This window comes from Gossypium arboreum, chromosome 6 (assembly GCF_025698485.1).
Source record: "Gossypium arboreum isolate Shixiya-1 chromosome 6, ASM2569848v2, whole genome shotgun sequence".
NCBI classification, from domain to species: domain Eukaryota; kingdom Viridiplantae; phylum Streptophyta; class Magnoliopsida; order Malvales; family Malvaceae; genus Gossypium; species Gossypium arboreum.
The window spans coordinates 38,658,355-38,666,167 of record NC_069075.1 but is presented as its reverse complement, the minus strand read 5'-3'; the positions used below and the strand labels follow the sequence as shown (position 1 = coordinate 38,666,167).

The following is a 7,813-nucleotide window of genomic DNA, read 5'->3' as shown; positions in this document are numbered from 1 at the left end:
CCAAGGCGCAAATTTCATTCCTTAGTCCCCATTCGAACTTATCATAAAATGCTTTCTCTATCTAGAACATGTCTTTTGTATAATGATTGAGTCTAACGAACTCTCGTCTGTATTTCATCACCGACATTTGTCCTTGCTTAAGATAAAAAAACTCCTTCATTTGCTCCAAATACATTTGGTTCACACACCATTCCCTAAATTTCTCGAGAAAGAATTCCCAATCTATCAGCTTCTTAAGGGTCACACTTGTGAATGTTTCCCACCATTGATACGCCTCCCCCTCAAGCAAGGAGACGAGACACAAGAGTCTGTCCGCCGGTGTACACTTTAAGTCCTTCAATACCCTTCAAATGCATGATAACCATTTTCCTGCCATTTTGGGGTCATCACCTTTATCTCCCATAAATTCTTTAGCACATCTTTTTCGTATCTCTTTCACAAGATCTGTAATAGCCCGTTTTAGGGTCAAGTCAGAACAGTAGTTTCGAGACCACAAATCCAAAGTAGAAATATTTATTTTATTGTTCCTTTAAGGTCTACAATATGATTGAATGGTTGTGTGAAAATTTCGTTAAGAAATTTTATCGATAGAGTGTCCAATTTGACTAATAGGACTAAATTGCAATAGGTGCAAAATGTGTGTTCTAGAAGCTAGAGGTGTCTAATTGCGATGAAATTTTAAATTGGAGGTCCTTAAATAGTAATTAGACCACTATACTTTAAAATGGACATGGTAGGGTAAAATTTCAAAGTTTTAACTGAAGGGCATTTTAGTCATTTGTCAAATAAAGACAAAATTTACTAAATAAAACATCTCCATCTTCTTCAATTTCATCCTTTGGCTGAACCTTTCAAGGGAGAACATAGCTAGGGTTTGTTAAGCTTCCAAGCTTGATTGTAAGTCGTTCTAGCCCCATTTTTAATGATTTTCATGTTTTTGAAATCCTTGTAACCTAATCTGGCTTTTCCAAGGACTATTTTGAATTATTGTCAAAGTTTAAAATTTTACCCGTGTTAGATATTTGTTTATTTTGATGTCTAATGGTAGAAAATATGTGTTTGGTGTTAGATAAACAACTTTTGCTAAGTGATTTTCGGTAAAAATGTTAAAAAGGATTTATTTGTAAAAGCAATAAAATAAGTAGTAAAAGTGTGATTAAGTGGAAAATGTGGGTTGGTATAATTATGAAAATGATTTAGCTAGGCTTGGGTTTCAAAAAAAATTAATACATTTCATTTTACGAGCCTAGGGACTAAAATATAAAAAGTTGAAAAGTTAGGGGCAAAAATGTAATTTTTCCATAATATGATTTTTGGGATAAATTTGAATAATGTGAGTATTAAATGAGTTAAACTTGTTATTATAGATAAATAAAAACGAGGTTCGGACCTAGATTGGGGGAGAAACAAAGTGTTTGACGATTAGCTCCAATTATAATATTTTATACCGAGGTAAGTTTGTATGTAAATAATGCATTGTTATAAGTATGTTTTAAATGCTTTAATATTGTATGAAAGTTTGTGTGAAAAGTCTGGTAAGCCTTGTACCCTGTTCCGGCATCAAATAAGGGTAAGGGGTGTTACACTTTTTCTTTTGTTTAACATATTTTATCTTAATTATTAACAAATTTACTATATGAACCTTTTAATTAATAAACAAAAGTCACTTAAAAAATACCCATAATTTTCCACTTACTAATATAATGGGAAATCCATCAACTGTTTAATTTCATAGCTAATAAACCTTTTTAGCTTATAGAACTCCAATTTTTCACTTTACGCGATTTAGTCCTTTTTATCAAATTAACCACCCAAACGATAAAATTTCTGAAACAAAACTTTCACACAATCAGTCAATTATGTTGTAAACATTAAAATAGTAATAAAATAATAATTTCAACTTTAGATTTGTGGTCTCAAAACCACTATTCTGATTTGACTCAGAACGGGCTGTTACAAGGATTCAACTCGATTTTGTTTCATTTTCATCTCTTCTTCATCTTTTTCCTTGGTTACTATGAAGGAGAGATAGTCATGGAAGCTCTACATGGAGCGATGATCATGAGAGTTAAGTTGGAAAAATAGAAAATCTAGTAAGCTGGTAAGGTTCTGAGCCCTTCGGTGTATGTAAAATTTAAATAACAAAGTTAAGAGTTTTTAGAACCTTTTTAGGAGCTCTTCATGTCTCTAGAAAACTAAGTTTAAACTGAAGATCCTGAGTTTAACCCATGATTTGGTTGTCATGCTTAGCTAGCAAGAGAACGAAAGGTCTAGTGTTTGGAGAAACTAAGCTGATTGAGTGATAAAGTATCAGGTGAGTTTATCTACTCAAAACCTAAACTACTAAAGTATGTTGTATGCTTTCATGAGTTTATAAGTATCTGCCATCCTAGTTCAGTATATATGATTCCATAGTGTTAGTTATAAAATGCATGTAATGCATGTAAGAGAAACATTTTCGGGTTTAGGTGAAGTTAAGAATGGAAAATGGGAAAGAGGACGATTCTTTTATATACTGCCATACGATATTATTGAGTACACCCATGATGTACGAAGCTCTAGGCCTTACGGAGGGAACACTACAGTGTTCGAGCATCAAGGTGTAGGATGACGAATGGAGGAATGGAAGGCATACAAAGGGAAGGGTACATGAGAAAGATCATGGCTAGGCCATGAAATTGATCAGAGGCTACGACATCATGTAACGCCCTCAACCCAGTTCAATTTTTTAGACACGGTTCTCGAGTATTACTACACAAATACAAATAAAGCTTATTCTACTTATACAAATTACAATTAATTTGACCAAATAACGTTTCAAATGATTTATTTCCCCAAATGCAAATAACTAATTAGTTAAATAATGTTTAGAAAATGCAACTAAAAAACAATTTAAATGAAGTAAAATAGGAAGGGTGCAACATGAGGACTTCCTAGGAGGTCACCCATCCAATTTTGATGGGATCTGGTGCATTAGTGCTGGTATAATCACACCCGTCAATTCTTGCACAATCTGTTTATATAAAGGCTACCCCATATTGCACTTGCGCCTCAAATTTGAATGCAAACTCGACCAAATAAGTTTCAAATGATTTATTTTTCAAAACGCAAATAACTAATTAGTTAAATGATGTTTAGGAAATTCAACTAAAAAAATTTATATGAAATAAAATGGGATGAGTGCAACACGAGGACTTCCTAGGAGATCACCCATCCTAGTACTACTCTCACCTAAGCACACTTAACTACAGAGTTCTAATGGGATCCGATGCATTAGTGTTGGTATGATCGCACCCATCAACTCTTGCGCAATCTATTCATATAAAGGCTACCTCTTACCGCACTTGCGCCTCGAATTTGCACAAGCTCAGTTTACAGTCTCTTTATGAATAAAAAAAAAACTAAGCACAATTATCTAAATCTACCAATATACAACCAAGAGAACACACATCTCACATCATACATTCTAGACATTTAGATACAACCATAATTCACTCTACATTACTCATACATAATCCATCTCGTATACATCTTCGTGATCTTAGTATCACCATTCAATTAGTTTTCCACAATTATCATGGTATGAACAGTACCCACTTAAGAGTCAGTAAAGAGACACACCTGACCACCACAGTTGATTCAACTTCCAATAAGTAACATCAGCCACCACTACTTATAAAACATAGGAATACTATTAAAACTCATTCAAATACTACATAACAACATCTTAAGCATGGATGACCCCCATGTAAAGCCTTATTTCTTCATTTTACTATTTAATCACATAAAATAGGCTTACTCTTTTAGAGGTTAACATGTAAGACTATAATGCTTACCCAAGATATAAAGCAACCTTCTAAATGAACTCAGATCCTTAGTCTCAGCTTTACAAGACAAAACTATACTCATGTCCAAGGAAATTACAACAATATATTTATTTTTAAATGGAAGAAAGAATAGAGAAACTCCGTTTTTTCTCAAGTTCGTATCATAATATATATATAACCCATGTTCTCTTAATGGAACCTGACATGCTTCACATCCATACTGAATTGTCTTTTCCAAAGGTCTACAACTTCCGAAAAACCTAATTGAGTACCTTAATTTACATCCAGTTGGTTCCTAACTAACTTACCTTGAAACTTAAGTTGCACAGTGCTATAGATAAAAGGGTGCACTACCCTTCTGATGTGAACTCATTCCACAATACCTTTTTACTTGTTTGACAACCTACTCCAACAAACATGGAATTCTAATATCAAACCACCATTATCTTTCACATACACAGTGGAGTACGCCCGCTCTATTAACCATAAGATGTACTTGGGTGAATAAACCCCCGCCAAATAAAATATTTTAGGACTACATACCAAACCTTGTACCAGTCACAACTTCTTTTCCCATATCAAAAAAAAAAAAAAAGTTGTCCTAAAAAATTTCATCCCTCTAAGAATTTCAATTATCTAGGTGAAGTTAGTTATATATGCCAAACGCAAGTTAGAAATGATACAAATTCCTTTACATTCACTTCAAAGTTTCCTTCTTGTTGGCATACTCCTCGAAAATCTTAATAAGAAGATGCCATTAAACTACTTCTTTGGACAAAATAAAAATTTTGGCAGTAAACCATTCGAACTCAATCATTACACACTTACTCTTTTTGATAGATGTCAACACTGTATTGGAGAATCCAAATAGTTTTCACGTTCTGACTTATTGAGCATGCTTATATCTAATAAAACAAAGACTCCAACCTTCTATTAACACTTTTGCTAAACCTTTCAATTTCTTAATAGCTTGTCTTGTTCCTCTTCCTGACTTCATCTTCTGCAATTCCAGATTTCTTAAAGGTAATCCTATCTTCTTTTCCTTTCCTTACTTCTTTCTATTTTCATTTCGAAATGTCAAGAATGAATACTTGTGGTAGGGGTCAAAACCAGAGTAACTAAAACTCAATCCCAAAAAATCTCACCATTTTTGAACCCAAGAACTCAAAAATATCCATTCATGCATTTCCACTCCATCTTATGAGTGCATCATTCTGGTTCTTGGCTGGTTGAGGTTTTTGCTACCTAAATTTTGCTTACAACATTGAAATTCAACCAAGGTGTCGTTTAAGTGAAAACATCCAAGGTTTTATCCTTTCTTTGATTCTTGTTTTGTTCAGTACTACTGGAATATGGCATTGTACCGGGGCAATTGTCAGTCTTGTCCTGGTGGACCTAGGTAGCCTACTTCATAGATTACTATACATACAATGAACCACCACTCTTAGTGGTTTTACATAAATTTTATCAATTGAAGAATACCAGACAATGGGCTAATGTTAGATATGCCCACTTTAGTGTTCGACAAGGCTATGAACCAATAATTCAAAATAAAATTCTAATCTTTAATGGAAAAAAGGATAAATTCATAAGGGTCATTTGCAAACTCAAAAATGGATTTGTCTTTCCTACCTGTTGGTCACTACCCCAAGGATCTATTTGCTATCAAAGTTTGCTTGCTGATTTCGCGGTTGCTAATAAACAATTCAAACGTTTGAGCAGAGGGCATATTCTAGATTTAGTGGGCTTAATTACAATTAGGAATGTTTTCCAGTACTGTTTACTAATCAAAGTCCCAATGGTAACATAAATATTGATCGCATCAGTTGGTTAGACGACTACAATGTATCTTTAAGTTTGAAAGCTTGACCATTCAATGGAAACACTGTCCTATCACAAATATTAACCAGGCGTGCAGGAAAACCCCCATTTTATTTTTATGAATTTTGTAGGATACGCTCCCAAAATTGGCTTATCACTCTTGGTATTCCTTACTCTTCTCCCGTCTCAAGTCATGCTAATACTTGCATTGGTGGTGCAAGATCCAATCCAAAACCTCATACTTCGCTCAACCAAGCACCAGATATGAACATTAAAGTTATTTTCAAAAAGTCTCATGCTATGGAAAGAGCTAGAATTGTTCCTTCTAAGAAACTAGTTACAAAGAACTATTAGAAAATGTCTAGACCAAGTGGAGATACTCCAGTGCTGAAGAGAGTAAACTCTCATAGCCAAAGTGGTGTAGGCTTAAGAAAGGACTACCAACACCAGCAATTCCATCTCCTTGTAACGCCCTGAATTTTTGGCTTAGAAGAAATGGACTTCACATATCGGAGAATTAGAATTTAGTTGTGCAAGTAAGTGACACAATTAAATGTCTACTCAAGTGGTTAAAGGTCCTGAAAGGAGTTGGAAAAGTCCTGGGTTCAAACTTGGGCTTTAGCAAGAATTTTGATTTTAAGTGAATAAAACCCTGGATGCTTGGAAGTAGACCTTATAATTAATTGAGGCTAAATGGTGACACAAAGAGCCTTGTGGTGTAGTGGCAAGGTGGCGTCACAAGGGTGGCAAGGAGGTCTAGGGTTCGAGCATTGGCATGGGATATTGATGAGTATTTATTTTGCAGTTGGTTTCAGCCAGTGGTTATGTTGTAGTGAAATTCTGATGGAGGAGTTGTGGAGAGTGATGAAGAGTGATTCAAGGAGTAAATCAAGGAGGAATAAGGGGAGGGTTTTTAGGAGGAAGTTAAGGAGATTAAATTTGGGAGAGTTGTAGCCGATTGTGGAAAGCTTGAATAAGCAAAATTTGGCTAGGGGGTCATTTGGTACATTTTCAGCTTTTGGAAACTTTTCTTTGGAGTTTTCTTTTGTGCTATTTTTGAGTTAGGATTTTTTCTAGGTGCCGAATCTTTTTGTGTTCTTTTCTTTTGTGTTTTCTTAATCTATCGTAGTGACCAATTGCATTTGGGTAATTCTTTTCTTTCCTTTCTTATTTGGTCGAATCTTGCTTCTCATCATTTTTATTCTCCTCATATTCTCTTCATTTGACCGAAACCATTATTCTTCTTCTCTCATTTTCTTTTGGCCGAAACTTGGTTCCTCATCTTCCATTTTCATTTGGCCGAATACTTGTTCTTTTTCCCCATATTCTAGTAGTCGTTATTATACTATTCTTCCTCCCTCTCTTCTTCTCTTCTTGATTCTTTCTTTTCTCTTTAGTGTTGTTTTTGTGGGGTAGCCGAATATAGCATTGATCCTCCCTTGGGGTTGTGGTTCTAGTTTACAGAAGTTCGATAACATCCGGTAGGTTACTCACCACCCTCCTTGTTCTGTTTAAATGGTTTTCATGACACCTTCCTTTCCATTGACTAAACCAAACAGTTATTCTCTTTTATCGCCAACTCTTTCTCTTAAATGGGTGGTGTGGATTCTAGCCTCGCAAGAAGTGTAAGGACTTTCAAGGGATACAATTGTGGTGGAGATCTACTTATCTTCTGATCAATTATCTAAGGTAAACGGACTTGTAGTTCTACTGTTGGCTGATTATCAACTCTCTCTTGGGCATGTATCTTTTCTTTAGATTAGCGTAAGATTAACTGTATCTCTTAATTGATTATAGATTCAGAGCACGTGGATTTGAGTGCGGTTTTGCAAAGAGGTGTGTACCCACACTAATAGATCGTAGAACGACAAAAAGGCCGAACTGCCGAAATGTTGAAAAGCCAAAAGTATGGTGACAGTTGCCACACGAATGTGCGAATGCACGTGTGGGAAATCCGATACAATAGAGAGGCTGCCTTGAGCGATATCATGGGCTTAGGCTGATTTTGGGCCGAAATGGGACGTGAGGGCCCAATGGGCTCGTGGGCCTCACTCGGGTTTTTGTTATGAAAATATAGAAATATTAGACCAAGCTGTGTTGTTCACATGGCTAAGGTCGATTTTAGGCTTAGCAGGCCGTATGAGCAAGTGGACCCTACTTGGGCT

The 7,813-nt window shown here is 35.4% G+C and overlaps 1 pseudogene; it reads right to left on the bottom strand.

Annotated features, from left to right (window-relative positions):
• Positions 1–3,177: 3,177 nt before the first annotated feature.
• Positions 3,178–3,296, bottom strand: LOC128294677 (5S ribosomal RNA; annotated as a pseudogene).
• Between the last annotated feature and the right edge of the window lie 4,517 nt (positions 3,297–7,813).